Here is a 16,686-nt window from a genome sequence, read left to right on the forward strand (position 1 = left end):
TGGCACAAACCACAATCTATACGCGATACATATGTCCTGTATGCTTCAAGTGTGTGTGGCAACACTGTGTAAGAAATGGCCTCCACAACTTGCACAGCAAAAATCAAAAATGGATTTCTCATGTTTGATGTTTGAACACTCCACCTGCCTTGCAGTTTTTAAAGTTATTTTTAAAGCATCAAAATGCTTGTTAATAACGATTCAATAGGTCGATCTTAACACAAAGTGCAGCAGCGCATGTTCCTGTTTTCTTCTTCTTTGTAGACATCAGACTCTGGTATTGTCTGTGTCCACTGAGTGGACTGAGTGGACACAGACTGAGTGCTTTTTCAAAACTAATTAAAAGGGTTATTTCAGTTTGCTGACGTTTGTTAATAAGCAAGTGATGAGCAGCCCTGGATATCAAACAAAAGTGAGAGATACTTCAATGTCAATTTTTATTCATCCAAAGCAATTCTTTTTGGTGAATTCGTTCATGCTGTGCATTTCTCGTGGAACATCACTCCTGAATTATTCATGATGCCTTCATTAAAACAACTCAATTTGCATAACACACAGGGGCCGCATAAGATGCATTAGAGGTTTTGATCCTGGTGTCCATGTCAAATCAAGTAACATAGAACTGGACCGCCAAAGCACCCAACATGGAAGACTTTAAATGTCTCAAAAAATGTTTTATATATATATAGTTAATAAACCTTACTCGGCTTAAAGTTTGAAATGAAGAATGATCATAGAGAGATGTAAGTGGGTCAGAGTGGACCCCTTTGGTGCAATAACCCAATTGAAGGAATAAGTAAGGATTATAAAGCAGTTGTGATTCTGCTGGACATGTTTCTCTAGAGAAGCTACAGTACAGCAATGTGATTTATTATCATAATTATTTTAAGGAAATTACAGCTCAGTGTCACAAATGTTTTTCAATGTCATCAAGTTTTTAATACTTTTCTGGTTGTTCATCTCTGGTTGCAGCAGTCAGGGTAATGAACACAGGTGAATGATAAAAGCTGCATTAAAAAGACAGGTTTAGTCACATAGCGCTTAATTTTATCAGTACCGCTAGCACCATTTGGGAAAATGTCAAATGTGAATTCAACGGGCATCTGCTACAAACACACAGGTAGAAAGTGAAGGCAATTTCTCATTTGTAAATGGAAAGCAATTTGACAGTTTGTCCAGTGTGAAGCAGAGTCATGTCTGTCCTGTGCAGGTTGTGAATAATTTGGTTATTTGATTCAAATCAGTGAAACAAGCACAGAGAATGACAACGCTAATAAACATGTTACAAGGTTTCTTAAACGTCAAACATCTCCAAATGCATTTTGAGAAGCATGACACATGTGGAGACCGCATGTTCACAAAATGTTTTGAAAAGGACAGGATTCTTTGTCAGGATCTTTGCCAGGATAACTCAGACCAAAACATTGTCTCTTAAAATACGTTGGCGTATGGAGTCAGTGCAGGCGTCACTTTCTTCCATAATGCTGCTTTTTAAATTGACTTTGTGATGTATAATAGGACCCCATTCTGAGCATGCAAAAGTAAAAAAGTAAAACTAAGAGGTAACACCTGGGATGTAGAGGCTCAGAAGTGAAACAAACGAGGAGAACACTCCAAATACACCAAAGTGCTGAGCAATGCTGAAAGTGGTGAATAATGCTCAGCGTGCTTATATGTGAGGTTTCGATTTTTCACCCTATATTTTGTCGTCCTTTTTATTTTCCTATTTATTGTAAAAGGCGAGAGAGCCTAATGGATGGAAATGGCAAGTAAACTGTTGCAAAAGGCATAATTTGGCCAGAGATAATCACACAATCGTCCCTTAAATCCTGGTGGAACACTAACATGAAAGCCGGCGTATTTGGTTCTTTCAATTCCACTCAACACAGACTGATTACTGTAATGGCTTTGTCCTGCAATACACCATGAAAATACTTGATCCTTGTGCATGCTGTCTATGTACCAGTACTGCTGAGCGTTCAAACACACACACTATCACATGCACACACTAGAGCAATAATCACAGATGGGTATTATGTGTTTATTGTATTTTTTTCAAATCTCTGACTGTCTTTCTTTATTACAGTCTTTATTATAATCATGTGTCATCCCCTCAAGGCACAGTTGTATCTGTTAAATGCTTGGGCACTAAACAGCACTGTGTTGTCATACAACATCATGGATGCTGTTTCTCAGACGAACTTGTTTCCATGGTTGATTTGTCTGTAAACTGCTTCACTGCTGCTGCTTGTGGATAATATTTTCGTTTGTTGACAATAAACTAAACTCTGAAACTAATTGGCAGCATGTCACAAACAGTTGACTGGGAGTTAAAGCACAGACACCATCTGATGGTCCCGTGATTCAGAGAGGTTTTGATGTGCAAAAATGCTTTATGGGGTTTGGGCTATGCTGTGCTCTAAATATAGACAATTATATCAGAGAGTTGAGTTGTAACCATCTGTAATTAGCAAAAACTGGTATTGTACAGTGGTATAGGCAGTGGCAATCCTAGAGTTTGTTGGGGCCCCTGGCAAAAATGTATTCATTATGAAACAGTGGTGTGCATAGGCCCCCTACTGGCCTGGGGCTCCAAGCATTTGCCTGCTTTGCCTGGTGGCATGGAGCCTCTGGGTGTAGGTGCTTCTCAGACCAGAGGTACTGTGTCTTCTGTATTTGCAGGAATCTCTCCTCTACTCTGTGCTCTGAAGGACTTTCTATAAGTGAGGTTCCATTCACCTGTGTCAGAAATGAGTGAAAGATAAATAAATGTAAAAATAAGACAAAAAAGGTTTCACTCTTGATTGAGTTTGAAACGTCGGTCATTGATAAAAGCAAAATGTGAAAATGGAAACAGACTTATAGTAGCAAATTATTCATGAGGTATGTGACACTGACACTGACAGAATGTGCAGACGGCAGGCAACATTCCTGAAATTAATATGTGAAAGAAACATTAATGCCATATTTTCATCATATTTTTAATATCACTTTTGTTTGATTTAGGTGAAAAACACATCTTGTGCAATGATTTCACAGCACGCAACTAAGGAATTAGCCTAACAAACTGCTAATCTTAATGAGGCAAAATCCTAATCCCATTAGAGCAGCGGATGAAAACATGGCTTTCATCCAACTGCTTTTTCTTTTGCCAGGCTTCTTGAAATTCAGCTGAAATTTGTACTAAATTTTAATGGAAACTTTACTTGTGTCTTTCTTTCTGAACTCATCGCCAGGTACATAAAAAGTTTCATTACTGCAACACTTTTAAAAGGCACAGACAGAAATTATGCTATTACAAACAATATTCTGGAAGACAAATGATCCATTTTGTTGTTCAATCTGGACGACTTTTGTATACAAGCACTGCTCAGTTCACTGATTGTCCCCACATTCTCAACCACACCTGTGTAGGTGTAGTGCGTAGTTCACATTCTTTACATTTGTCAAACTTTTCCTTGTGTTTGTCAGGTTGTCCATCCAGAGTTTGTGCTCAGAAAACATCACATGCCCACCACAGATTCCCACAGCTCATACAGCCAAAGAAGACAAGATGAGAAGAACTGAAAATTAAAAAGAAGATCTTTTCGGTTAGGACAACAGACTGCATGAACATGTGTGGGTTTCCAACCTCTAATGTGAGACTGCTAATTTGGTGAATTTGTAACCAGGCTTTCACCAGAATCATGGACTCTAATTCTATCAACATCTTATTATGGTATTATTGGTACTAAAACTACATTATTCTGCTACTGTTGGATAATTATCGCAAGGCTTTACTCCCTCAAGATTTTTCCAGTTTTTTGCAGATTTCTTAGTGTGAGAGACATTTTTGTTTAAACCAAAATGATTTTGTTTGAACATGTGAAGCCGGCTCGAAACTGTATGTGGGCAAAAGAAAAAAAAAAAAATAGACTTTAATATGCACTGCACATACACACACATTAAATGACATATTTATGGCTCACCCTGCATTGTTCGCATTGCATTAACTGGCTGGAACTGACTTCCATGTCAAACTGTACCTGTAATGTCGGACTTGACATCTCCACTGTTCATGATAAGAAGTTAGGGACACAGAGTTCGACTTGTCTGCGCTCATAATACCTAAGTTCTTATAACTTTTCACACTCCAGTGGTTGCAAGCTCCCCTAAGGAGCTGTGTCCTCTGCATCTTTCAGTCTAAATCACCTCATTTCATTTGCCTCTATTATACTCCATCACACCTTATATCTCCCGTATGACTTCAAGAAACCTAATTTGCCTTCCATTGTCTCTGCGACACACAGTGAGACACAACAGGGGTGCCTTTTCCTCAATTAGTGGTCAGTCATCCTCCTCTGGAATCCATCACGTCCTGCCTACCTCGTTTATTCGCACTTCACCCTTCTTCTTAACTCCACATTTTCTGCCTGAGAGAAATCTCCCCTGACGTGCGCAATTACTAGAAAGCCTCTCACTGTCCTTTCCCATCATACTTATTCAGCTGTGATGGAGCCTAATTCTGCTCTATAGAAGGCAGGGTGTGAAATTCAGTATTTTCTATATGTCTTGTGCTGTATGTGAATGAATATATTTGCACAGCCGAGACAGTGTCATTTTATTCCCCTTGCGATACAGAAAAAACTCTGATGTAAAATGTGTATAAACATTTAATGAACATGACATTCTGATGGCTCTGCATTGCTTACAACACACATAAACTCTAATGCTAAGCCAACAGTTTTTGCCAAGGTACTGTAGCATCAAAGTGACAGAAAGTCCATGAGGCATACATAGAATTTCACTGACCTCTTGACTCCTAAGCCTTTTTGCTGCAGGACAAGCTTCTACTCTCACACCTAACTGGTGTAATCATTAATTTGTTATAATTCCTTGATGGCAGGAGCATGTTCAGACACCATCACAGTTTTGGGAGAGGCCACTCCCTCGGCAGCTGCTACTAGCATCTCAGCAGGGTCATGTCTTTGGAAAGCAACTTCACTGTACTCTATACCTTTTTTTTTTTAGTAGCAGTGCATTAATGTTGCTTTTGTCCGCAGAGACCAATTTTCTCCTGTCTGCTGCTTAATGCTGCAGGAAAGAAGAAGGGCTACTGTTGTGGCATCGCTCTCTGGTACCACACACAGCCACAGAATAAGCTCAGTTTGCAAAATATATAGAAGTACTTACTTTTGTTTTATTGTGTAAACTTGCAGTATATAACTATGCCTGTAATGGGAGAACTCTTTTTCAGAGGCGTTCTTCACAGCTGAAGATTTTTCCACAAAGGAACTCTTAAGGAGTATTTTATGACTCTTATCAAAGACTGAATAAGTAGTAGCTCTGAAGCACAATTGCTGTGTAGCTTCCTATTACACTTTTTTGCAATTGTGCTCACACATCACAATCTTTACATGTCTGTCACTTAAGGAGCAAAACCACACACCAAGTCTGCTAAACTGTAAGCTAATTCTCAGCAATTGATGTTCAATCTCATAAAACAGTTTTTGCAAAAATCTGTGTACACAAGACACAGATGTTAAAATGAAGTAACTCACATCCAATCAAACCACCATACATGTTCAGTGTCACACACCCACTTGTTACGCCTGCAAACACTAATTGCTCAACTGATTAACAACCAAACACTGCCAATTTCAGGGGCCGTGCCTATAAATGGGCCAAAAGTCAGGTTAACCTCCTTTGAACAATGGGCGCAACCAGAACAAGGGGAGTAGGAGGGAGAGACAGACAACCAGAACAACAAGGACAAGTTTAAAGAGGACAAAGCTGACAGGAGTTGAGGGGAGGGCAAAGATGAGAAGGAGGAAGAGATGTACCTGATGAGATTAGGCTACTGCCATTGACCAAGTGATCAATCATGGATTAACTATGAGGGAGGTTAGACTGAGAGTCCACCCCACATTAAGTTAGTCTATGGCGGTATCCATAGTATAAGCTTTCAGAAATGAAATATGCAACTATGCAACTGCTATGTCAACATTACTGTAATACGGGTTATTTTTAAAAGGTTATACATTTTCAGTTTGAATGTTAAAACTGTCAAAAAAGGTGCTAGTGGGTGGTGGAGCTGTACTGGAGTGCATTATATTAAGAGGTGGTTCTAATGTTTTGGCTGCTTCTGTCATTTTAAGGGGGATGCCAATACTTGATCTGGAGATGTGTTTATGGTATTTGGAATGCAGTGTGTCATTTTGCAGGTGATATGAGACGTTTAGCATTTTGGATTTGTGTGTAGGGTTTTGAGAAAAAATGAAACCCAATTTCAGAAAATGTGTGAAAGCAGTTGTAAAAACCTGCAAGTGTAATGAAAGACGCCTCACACAACCATCATTCCTGTAGACCAAGTGGGACAGTGAGGCTTGTAGGTTTGCTTATTCCCAGCATTCTGAAGATAGTAATGAAGAAGATGAATGAAGATGGTAAATCTTATTGTCATTTCTATTATCTTTTATTGAGGGACCATGTGTTTCTCCCTCCCCAGACAGTAGGTTTCTCAGTGGTATATACAGTTTTTGGACACCATCCCTGCCATTGAGTGGCATATAATCAGAAAACAACCCAGCAGGTCATAAAACGCCAGAAATTTGTTGTCTGCACTGCGCTGCTGGCTTCTGTTCTGCAGAGTAGAGGGAAAACTTTTGAGAGCTTTCAACATAATTACAAATCTTCATCATTACTCTGGTTCTACACAGACTGAATCTGTGAAGCTGAATAGGAAATAATTGTTGATATTTCTGCACAGTACAGTAACAAAGTATTTCATTACACACTAGTCAATTTTACTATTTCATTTAATAAGTGGGGGTCCGAAACCAAACATTTGATTCTAGTAACAGCATGTATCTATTTACAGCACACATAGTACAAAATCACGTTGTATTTCTTAAGAATGTAGTCCATAATTGGCACATGGTGTGTGCTGATTTTAACCATCAGGGCCCAGTGGAGTTTGTTACCTTGCAGAGGGAGTTGGAGGTGTTGCCCCGCAGCTTTTCATCACTTTTTACTGTGGCTGCTCCCTCTTGTCCCATTTCTCCTATTTTAAAAAACTGATCTGCTGTAAAAAAAAAAAAAAAAGGAATATGACTGTTGTCATGTTTTATAGATGAACTAAATCACCAATGTCAGCACTAACATTTGTGCCAAATTACTTGTCTTGTGGCTCCTTCACAATAAAAGCCACCTTTCACTAGTTGAGTGCTTTCAAAGTGAAGATGCAGCAGTGGGAACTGTTAAGTTTGCATAATCAGTAACCTAATACAGTTGGGATACAGTGTCACGAGACTGATCAGTGAGGCCAGATTCAGTAATCAAACAGTAAGGCCGAATGGTATGCATGCACTTCCCAAATCCCGTGAGTCTACATAGGCATTTTGAATCTGAGGTGGAAATTAGCAGCCCCCACCACTGAGAATGAAAAAACTAAAATTAAAGACTGCGCTGCAAATAAAACTTGAAACAAATGCTTTGGTCCTGTTTATTGATAGTCAAAGAGAAGGAGTTTTTAGGTGCAGATGCTTGGAAAGCAATTGATTATAAATATGATATAAGGACAAATGTAGATAAAATAATTGTACTCTTCTTCATTTTTGAAGAGCAAATAAAAAAATGAATCTAAAAAGAAATGTTCACCTTATTGGGATTAGTCATGACCTGTAAGGAAGTTTAGTTGATCACTGAACAATTTGGGTAAACAGAGAGAAAAGGCCATGCAGCAATATCCATGGATCCGTTTCCTGTAACTGTTTATCCTGTTTAGGATCTCTGGGTTGTCTGGAGCATATCCCAGATCCCCTATCATTGAGGTGGGGTACACTCTGGACATGTCCCCTGTTTATCTCAGGGTCAACACAGAGAGACATACACAGACAGACAACCTGTCACGCTCACATTCACACATACGGACAATTTAGAGTCACCTAGAATTTAGATGGAGTACTCAGAGAAAACCCACGGGAGCACAGGGAAGACGTGTAAACTCCACACAGAAAGGCCGGAGCTGGTTGGGCGTTCGAACCACCATACCGCCCGCTGTGCCAACAGTATATATGTATTCTAAGTGGTTATTTTAGGTTTTTCCAAAGGCATTATTTCTAAACCTCATACTCAGAACGAAGAGTATGCAATTTCTGCTTGCAGAGCAATTCAGATACTCAGTTTTTTCAAAGGGTGACAAAGCAGAATCTCTTATCGGAGTTCTCTCTGTGACATCCCACTTTTTAGACAGAGGGAATTATGGGCTGTGATCAATCGCAGAGAGAGACGGTGTCTTGATACAACAGAGGCAGCTATCACAGCAACTGTAATTTCAGGCATGCATTATTCAGCAGCTCTGTAAGATCTGTGAAGCTTCAAGATTATTTACACTTTGAAAAGCATTGGCAGGGCAATTGCAGGCGTGTCCTATAGAGCCCAGAGGTAATATCTCAGCATTTGAGTAGAGATACAAGTTTTCCATCAACATTAGTTTTAACTGTTACCATGAATTTATTAAATAAATGTCAGTAAGATGGAACATTTATTAAGAAAGACACAGAGAGAAAATCCCTTCTCCGCTTTCACTTATCAAAACCTGACTTGTCAAAAAGACAACAGTCACTACTGTTCTGTTGTATTGTACACGCTTGCTATGTTTTCCAGCAGTGTCTGTGCCTTTACATTCATTATGATAATTATCCATGGCAGCCAGTGATGACTCCTGCATGCTGTGCGTCCACTGAGCTGGCATCACAAGAAGGGCATGTCCCACGCACTGCAGGATGTGTTGAGGCACACTACGCCTTGTGTGTGTGTGTGTGTGTGTGTGCAGCTTTATTTATTAGTGACTATGCGCCCCAGCTAGAGGCATTCCCATTAAATGTAACTCAAGCTCTATGCCTTTCTGTGTCTAAGCCTTCCTCTAACTCTCTTTATCCTGTCTTTGCAGGGGTGCTGAATGTGATGCTAGGGCTCTGTAGCTGTAAGCGTAAACATCTTAGATGCTCACATGAAGACAAGCAGAGGGGTCTTATCAGGCACAGGGATAGACCCAGCATTCAATCTTTGACTATAAATAACCCAAACCATCTCCTCATTGACATTCATGTGGTAAAAAAGCAGCTTGGAAAAGAATAGACTCTCTTTTTGGAGCCTTTGTCTCATTTGTTTAATCAAACATTACTGCAAGAATTTATCACAGTTTGTCACACTCCCCATTCCCACTTTATATGAGCTTATGCACACTGGACAAGCTACTTCTGTTGACTTTGTCCCTCATCCTTTTAAAATCATAAACCATATGAACAATATTAACTTGCAGAAACAGTTTGACACTTGCTTTCTTGCCAAAAGTTAGATTAGAAAATGTATATAACTCTCCTGTCTTTAAGCGACTGAGGGTACAGCTAGTAGCCAGTGAGGGGGAAAAAGTAAACTTAGGGTAAGACAATCCACCTACCAGCCTCCCTATTTAGTAGTTAGCCCTTTACACCAAGTCAACATATTGAGATTTTAAATTATAGTGGGTACAAGCAGAGTTGCTGTATGTAATAATTTTTGGGCATAGTCACTTCCTGGGGGTGTATAACAATCACTTTTAAACAAGTCTTTCTTAATACACACATACTGTGTGTATAGTCACTGAGTCCCTAAATATTACTTTCCTGTGATGCCCAAATATGGCAAGCACTTTTTGTAAGGTGAATAAAATACAGAGAAAATAAATAAAAATGACATAAGAATAGATTTTATGGTTATATACACACAAACCCCCTCCAGGAAATTTCCAATGTAGAAATCATAACATTTAAACCAATACCCCAATGATTTCTATGTGGTCTTGTAATTTGAAACACTGCAACATGCATCTCAATTTTTTTGAAAAAGTTGCAAAATTAGGCATTTTAGGCGTAAATAACCACAAACACATCCTGGAGGGATTCCAAGCTGTATAGAGTGATTGAGGATTCATTTTATTGCTTATAAATTCCCTTATGCTTGTTTACAAGTCACTTCTAAAGTCTGACAAATAAGGACTTCCTCTTTCAGGTGTTACACAGTTTGCTTTAATTAGGTTAGATGTAAAGTGCTTTTGCTTTCTTTTTTAATTATTTGGTTGAATTTTCTGTATAGACAACAGGACAAAATGTGTGGTTCATAGAAACAAACAGAAAGTAGCTGCTGAGAAGGAGCATCTGCTCTGTGTGTGTATTTGTGCTTGACACTTGGGGTAATTTATACCCGTTAAGGCCAAAACATAAAGAAAAATGTCAAACAGTTTATACATCGTTTATTTAAAGAATTTCACTTTTAATCAGTAATTCTCTCTCTGTTACAAACAAATTGTAGTATCACACTTTTCCGGGGTGTTAAAGTTATGATTTTTTTAAGTTCAAGTAACACTCTTAATCTCTAATCAGACTAATTATAGGTTTCACAGCTATGAACCTTGGGAGACCTGATAAGAGGAAAATGTGTTACTACTGTATTAGGGGAAAGTATTTTAGAAAACAGAATCAAGCAAGTGTTTGGACAAAGGTTGGTATGATGCAGGTTTAATCATGCTGGATGTATGTCCTGGAAATAAAACATACATACAAACAGCCACAAAGTAACACATCTAGAAAAACCATTTGAATTCATTCACTGTGTCATATACCTCTCTGACAATAAGTAAAAAAAAAACTTTCTGTGATCTTTTTTTGAAGAATCACAGAATCTCAAATTCACCAACTCCTTCCTACTGAATGAAGCATTAATGGCATTTTATATTATGTGACAAAAAAATAATATTATCACTACAAAAATCAAAGGTGTGTTGCTATGGAAACTGTGAATTCCGTGCATGTGCGAGTGTGTGTGAGACCGAAAGTCTGTCTTGTAGGCACGATGGCTCAAACATGATACTGGAGCCACATCTTTACACACTTCTTGCTTGTTAAAAGTTTGTGCTGTGTTTTGTGCCTGATCTCCATTCTTCTTCTGGGTTCCAATCAATGTGCTTGACATTTCTGCTTTGCCTGAATGGAACTTACACAGACACATGCACTTTTTAAAATGCCGGTAAAAATGTGTCAATTAACACCTCCTCCAGGTCTTGCTCATACCGTAGATGTCTATAAATTTCTACTGCTCCTTTGTTATCCTATTGGTAGTGGCAATTTTCCTTAGCCCTCTTTTAACACAGAGAAAATTCACTTATTTTGCTTTTGCACTTATTGGAAGTTGCAGATAAGAGTATCTAACTTGATAAGTGCTTAAATTGCAACTCAATGCAGCTGGAGAGTTTATCTTGCCCATGTAATGCAGACTAACTACATATCAGACACATACCATTGCTCAAGTTAAGTTTCTGTTTGTGCTTTCATTATGTTGTTGCTATTAACGGCACGTAAGGAAATAGTAATAACAATGATATTTTGCAGAAAATGGCTAATCTTGAAAGAGTGTTGGATGACCTTAAGTCAATTAGTTGTGGTCTAATAAGTGTTTTTGCTTTGCCACATATCATCTCAAGCTTTCTGATAATTGCAAACATCACTAAGAAACCTTGACTGTCTGAGCTTTAATATACAATATGTCTGACAGTGAATCAGGCTGGCTACACCGTGGCCCTACTTAATGCCCATGTGCTGCCAGACCACTGCTGTGTGAGGATACAGTATGTATTGGAAAATAAAGCTTTTTCCTGTCCTCATACAAGTTTATTGGCTACATGCCTGCATGAATCATTCAACTTCACGTGAGCTACGCGTTTGTTTAGTAAATTCTTACCCATGTGAGAACACAAACTCTGACCTCAAGACCCAAGAAAGCCACTGCCTGTTATCATTATTAACCTCGGTTTACCCCAGAGGAGATCACATCCCCTCAGAGCTATTGTGTTTCCAGCTAACTCCTGCTTGAAACACAATATTTGCAAGGATGAGCTGTGAAATTTGCTACCTGTGAATCTTTGGTCATGAAAAATTAATAGAGGAGTCGAGTATTGACCTAAGTAGAATCTGGCTTTAGAACATGAAGAATTCATACAGGAAGATATATTTATATAATTAAATACCTACACCATGTCTCCCACTGAATATTTTTATATTTTTTTTAATGGCAAAAACATTTTCGGTATTCTTATTTTGTAGGGGAAAGGGCCTCTTAGTTGTTTTCCTCGCATAAAAATAGCATTTTCTCATGAAGAAGACACAAATGTATTTTTGTGGAACACACAATGCTTCGTTCTCATTACGAGTGCCCCGTTTCACTCTGCAGTTTTCAAACAGCGGAACAAAAAATGCTCTTGACTTCTGAAAACAGACAAAACTGGTATGAGGATATGAGCAAAATGCCTTTGCTCACTCTACTTTTGAATCTAAGTCACTTTGTTTGATTTTCTGTGAAGCAAGGTCAGAATTGCTGCCAGAGATTTCTGTCTCCTCTATTTATGCGTTTGTATTTTTGTCAGGTCTTTGAGAGTGGATGACTAACGACACAGAAGGATCGACAAGCCACCGCCTCAAGCTGTGAGAAAGATATGATTTATCCCTGTTATTAACCCGTGTCATTTCCCTACACACTTATTCAAATTCATGACTAAATCCGTCTCTTTTCCTGTGCCATTTTTTTTCATGAATGCACTTTTGCATTCTCCCTGTTTTTATTTAAATTCCAGGATAAAGATTTTCTGTTTATACAAGCAAGCTATTTAGATAGCACCCACTACTGTGGCAAGGGAATGGATATGTATCTCATACGACAATGTATTCAATTAAAAGCAGCATGAGGCATGAGTTCAAGAAATGGCTGCACACAAAAATGCACCTGCATATGTATGCAGCGAGGCGATCCTAGTTGGTAGTCGATCCGACTACTGGCATCCTGTAAACCACACTCCTCACAAACATTATATTTACTCAAACGAAAGCCTACAGTTTTGTTTCAATTGAATTTCACGTCTCTAAAGGTATGATTCACAAAGAACATGTCAGGAGAGAGACACAGACGGGCTGTTCTGATAGCTAGAGGAGAGCAGGGAAAGATTTATTGTAGCTTTCACTCGGTATCAATATCTCTAACTGAGCCTGACCACTGTTTCCCACACTACATTTTTTCCTTTCTACTGAGTTTTAAAGTATCTGTGCAGGAAGGCAAGGTGAGCTTATTTACTCAGCTACTTACGTAGAAACTCCAAGGATATTCAAACTTCCTTACAGTTCATATAGGTCCCCCACTCGATTAAGGAAATAAAAGTAAAGTAGAGAAATTGATATTAAAGACACTTTCATATTCAAAATAATGCTGTATGCTCCTGTTTATTTTCATACTGTAAATTCATGGTTGTCATTATAAGACCATATACAGTATTTTAAAGTGCATTGTTATTTCACACTTTAATTATTTCATATACAGCAGCAAATAATGGTTGTTACCAATATGGATTCAGCTGCAGGTCATTTCCTCTGTTAATCCATAGATTTTTGTTTGACTTGTAAATCTTTAGAAAAAGACGTCCCAATGCCCAGAGCCCAAAATGTCAAATTATATTTGAGTATTTCTGCATATGCTTATCTCGACACTGTTGAATTACTGTAATTACTGTTGGATTGTTTAAAAAACATTTAATTAGATAAGGTCTTAATGTTTCATTTGTAAAATAACAAGCTTATGGATATGAAAAACTGTAGTTAGTGTAATTCAAAATTAAAACATTATCATATGTCGTGCAGTAGAAAATCATGTGTCATGAAGTAGAATACAAGCAACTTAAATTTGTACATGATGGTGGATTTAGCATCAGAGGTGGGATAACAATTAGCATGTAGCTATGCAGTGTAGGATTTATCACAGATATTGAATGTACAGATACCATATTACTGATGATTATAAAAATTGAAAATGACGATATGATGTAATGATATCAATCAATCCAGCAGCACACAACACAAAAGCAGACTGATGATTGTTTCTGTTTTTATATTTTTAGCTTCATCCTTACCTGATTCTAGACACGGAGTGCTTTTACAAAATCTGGGCTTCAGATAGCACTGCCTTTTGGAGAGACAGGTTAAAAGAATCATAAATCCAGCCGTGAAACCAGTGGTGATATAAATAGTTGTTTTATGCTGTTGTAGGTCTAACAGCTCCATTTCTCACCCGCCTCTTGGCAGTTGAGGCATGTTTTCAGTGACTGTAACAGCCAGAAAAATCCATTGCAAGCATGACCTGAAACCCAGAACAGCCCTTCAGTGGCCCTAAAAGATCTGGGAGGAACTCTACTTTTTGTTGACTTTGTTATTTGAGTTTCGCTGTGGCTTTTTTCAGTACAAGAAGCCTCCAAGCTATTAGTATTTGTGAACAACAAAAAGATTTTTTTTATTCCTTCTAAATTACATACAAGTCCTTTGAGTCCAACTGGCATGAATGCACTGTAGAGAAGTCACTTCATGAATCTGACTTTCACAAATGACCCAATTGGAGCATGTTATCGCATCCATATATGGCATGAAAAACTGTGGGAAAACAAGAAATGACCACAAAGGAAGCATGTCCTTGACACACATATATTTATAAATGATACCATCTTTCAGTGGAAACACTTTCCACTACAGTGAAGTCATTGTATACATGCCGAATAAAGAATGGCTGGCTGGGAAAGGAAGTCTCAGTCTCTCGAAAGGGGACTCTCAATTAAATTTTTATTAGCAGTAGAGAAATTAGGTAATTGATGTGCACCGTCTTTTTATAAAAGTGCCTTAAAACACAGCTGGACACCTGAGATGAAGCCCCCTGGGTGCAAGTAAAATGCAGCAGGAGCTGCACAAAGAAATGCAGCTCCACTAGAGCAGCTTTAACCAAAACCATGTTTGCATGTAAAACCAGGAGGTTATGTTTCAAATGCATTACCATGCAGACCACCACCATATCTGTGAGTAATAAATGATTCCTTCCCATGGTCTGTTTGGAATGTTGTACTGTAGGAGATGAGGACATAGCCATGAATGCAGAATGGCATCTAAGCCTTTTTAATTCTATTCAAGTATTTCAAAGGTATTTGATTTTGGGTTAATGTTAAATCTTTTCTTCTTATTTAGCCCATTTAAGTTTTCAAGATCATTCCCCGAGTAATTATTTAAAACTCTTTAGAGTCTCGAGGTTTGAAGGTTGTTTTGACAGGCAGGCTGCGTCTGCTGAGGAGGCTAATTGACTTGCAGCAACTAATGAATTCAAAGGTTGCAAGGTTGTGATAACAGCGTAATGAGAGAAGGGAATGTCAACACCAGTTGATATTAGCCCTGCTAAATTAAGATGAGATAATGTTCGACAGCTTTTCTGTGGGGAACTGTGGTTCCAGATGTAAAAACAGATGGTGATGACACAATGTAGAGTAAACAGAAATCTTCATGTTGTAGCAGTTCAACAGGTTACAGTGACGTGTCAGATAACACCCACAAATTCAAGATTAATTTTAAAGTTTTAATGTGTGTTTTCAAAGGATAATATTTGATTCCCCTTCATTAAATGGCCTCTGAAAGGGAAAAGATGAGTGGTATGAGTGTTTAGTTATTTCCAGTATAATAACTATAGGCTCACTGTGCTCTGCATTATCTCAACAAATGAAATGAAACGGGACGACGGTAAAAAAGTAGCTTAGAGGCAGGTCCTTCATGTATTTACAAACATGAATGTGGAATATCGTTACTTACTTTAATTATACTAAATCTTCATTGTAGAGCTCTTTTGAAAAGCAATAAAAACAGAGCAATGAAAGCAAACAAATTACAAAATCATATTGGATTTTTTTTTGCACAAATGGTGTTTCATTATTGTCTCTGAAAATAAAGACAGGTTTGAATGTCAAATTACCTTAAAAAAAGCTTTGTTTGCCTTTGCAAGTACAGTAAGTTACCAAAGCAGAAGGACGTGCAGCTTCTTGCCTTCATCACAATATATACTAAATAAATATAACAAAAAACAAAAAGTGAGTCTATTGTCACCCTGACTTGACATGCAGTGGGTGGATATGGCTGTAACTCTGGTTGTAATAAGATCGCTCTGCAAGGACTACACCTACCTGCTGTAATCCAAACTGTCAGAACCCTGCTGGCTTGTCTCAGTGAAAGCCAGTGAGCCCTTTAATAACCTCTTCCACTGAAGCCTGGCTATTCAGGCATTTAACTTATATGAGAAAATTAGAAGACTGAGGAGATTCGAATTGGACAATGACAAAACCGAAGTGTCACAACTCTGAACAATTTGTTTTTGACTCTCAATGTGCTGCATGTTTGAACATGATAAATGTCTACAAACTACTTTTCACAAAATAACTTAAAGAATTTTCCAAACATACTGCATTAGTGTTGTTTAACACTGCACAACCTATTCGCATACAGCTTCCTTCAAAATTATATTTAAATCTATATCACAGAAAATGCAAAATAAATAAGGCCAGAGGTAATATCTGTCATAGCTCAGAGCCATAAAAACAACAGCATCAAACTCAGGTACAACAGTTTTAATGGGGGTCCAGCAAGGTGGACCTCATTGGTATGTCACCTAAAATAACCATTATTTGTCTCACTTCCTTCTCAAACAAACAAATCCTCAAGGACTTTTTTGTTTTTTGAAAGTTAAATCAATCAGATGAGCTACAGCACTAGCATCACCCCCACCCCCACCCCCTTCCCCCAGAAATTAACCTTTGTTTAAAATGTT

The 16,686-nt window shown here is 38.2% G+C and overlaps 1 long non-coding RNA gene across 2 annotated transcripts; it reads right to left on the reverse strand.

Moving 5' to 3' along the window:
- Positions 1-1,942: 1,942 nt before the first annotated feature.
- LOC137139584 (uncharacterized) lies at positions 1,943-14,319 on the reverse strand. Of its 2 annotated transcripts, none has more exons than XR_010916357.1 (3): positions 13,970-14,319; positions 6,963-7,063; positions 1,943-3,563 (listed from the first exon to the last, which is right to left on the reverse strand). It is a non-coding gene; the product is annotated as an uncharacterized lncRNA (long non-coding RNA). The 2 variants fall into 2 exon arrangements; XR_010916356.1 differs by lacking the exon at positions 1,943-3,563 and adding an exon at positions 3,581-6,622 and having other exon boundaries at positions 13,970-14,317.
- Between the last annotated feature and the right edge of the window lie 2,367 nt (positions 14,320-16,686).

Source organism: Channa argus, chromosome 13 (assembly GCF_033026475.1).
Source record: "Channa argus isolate prfri chromosome 13, Channa argus male v1.0, whole genome shotgun sequence".
In the NCBI taxonomy this organism is placed as follows: Eukaryota; Metazoa; Chordata; class Actinopteri; order Anabantiformes; family Channidae; genus Channa; species Channa argus.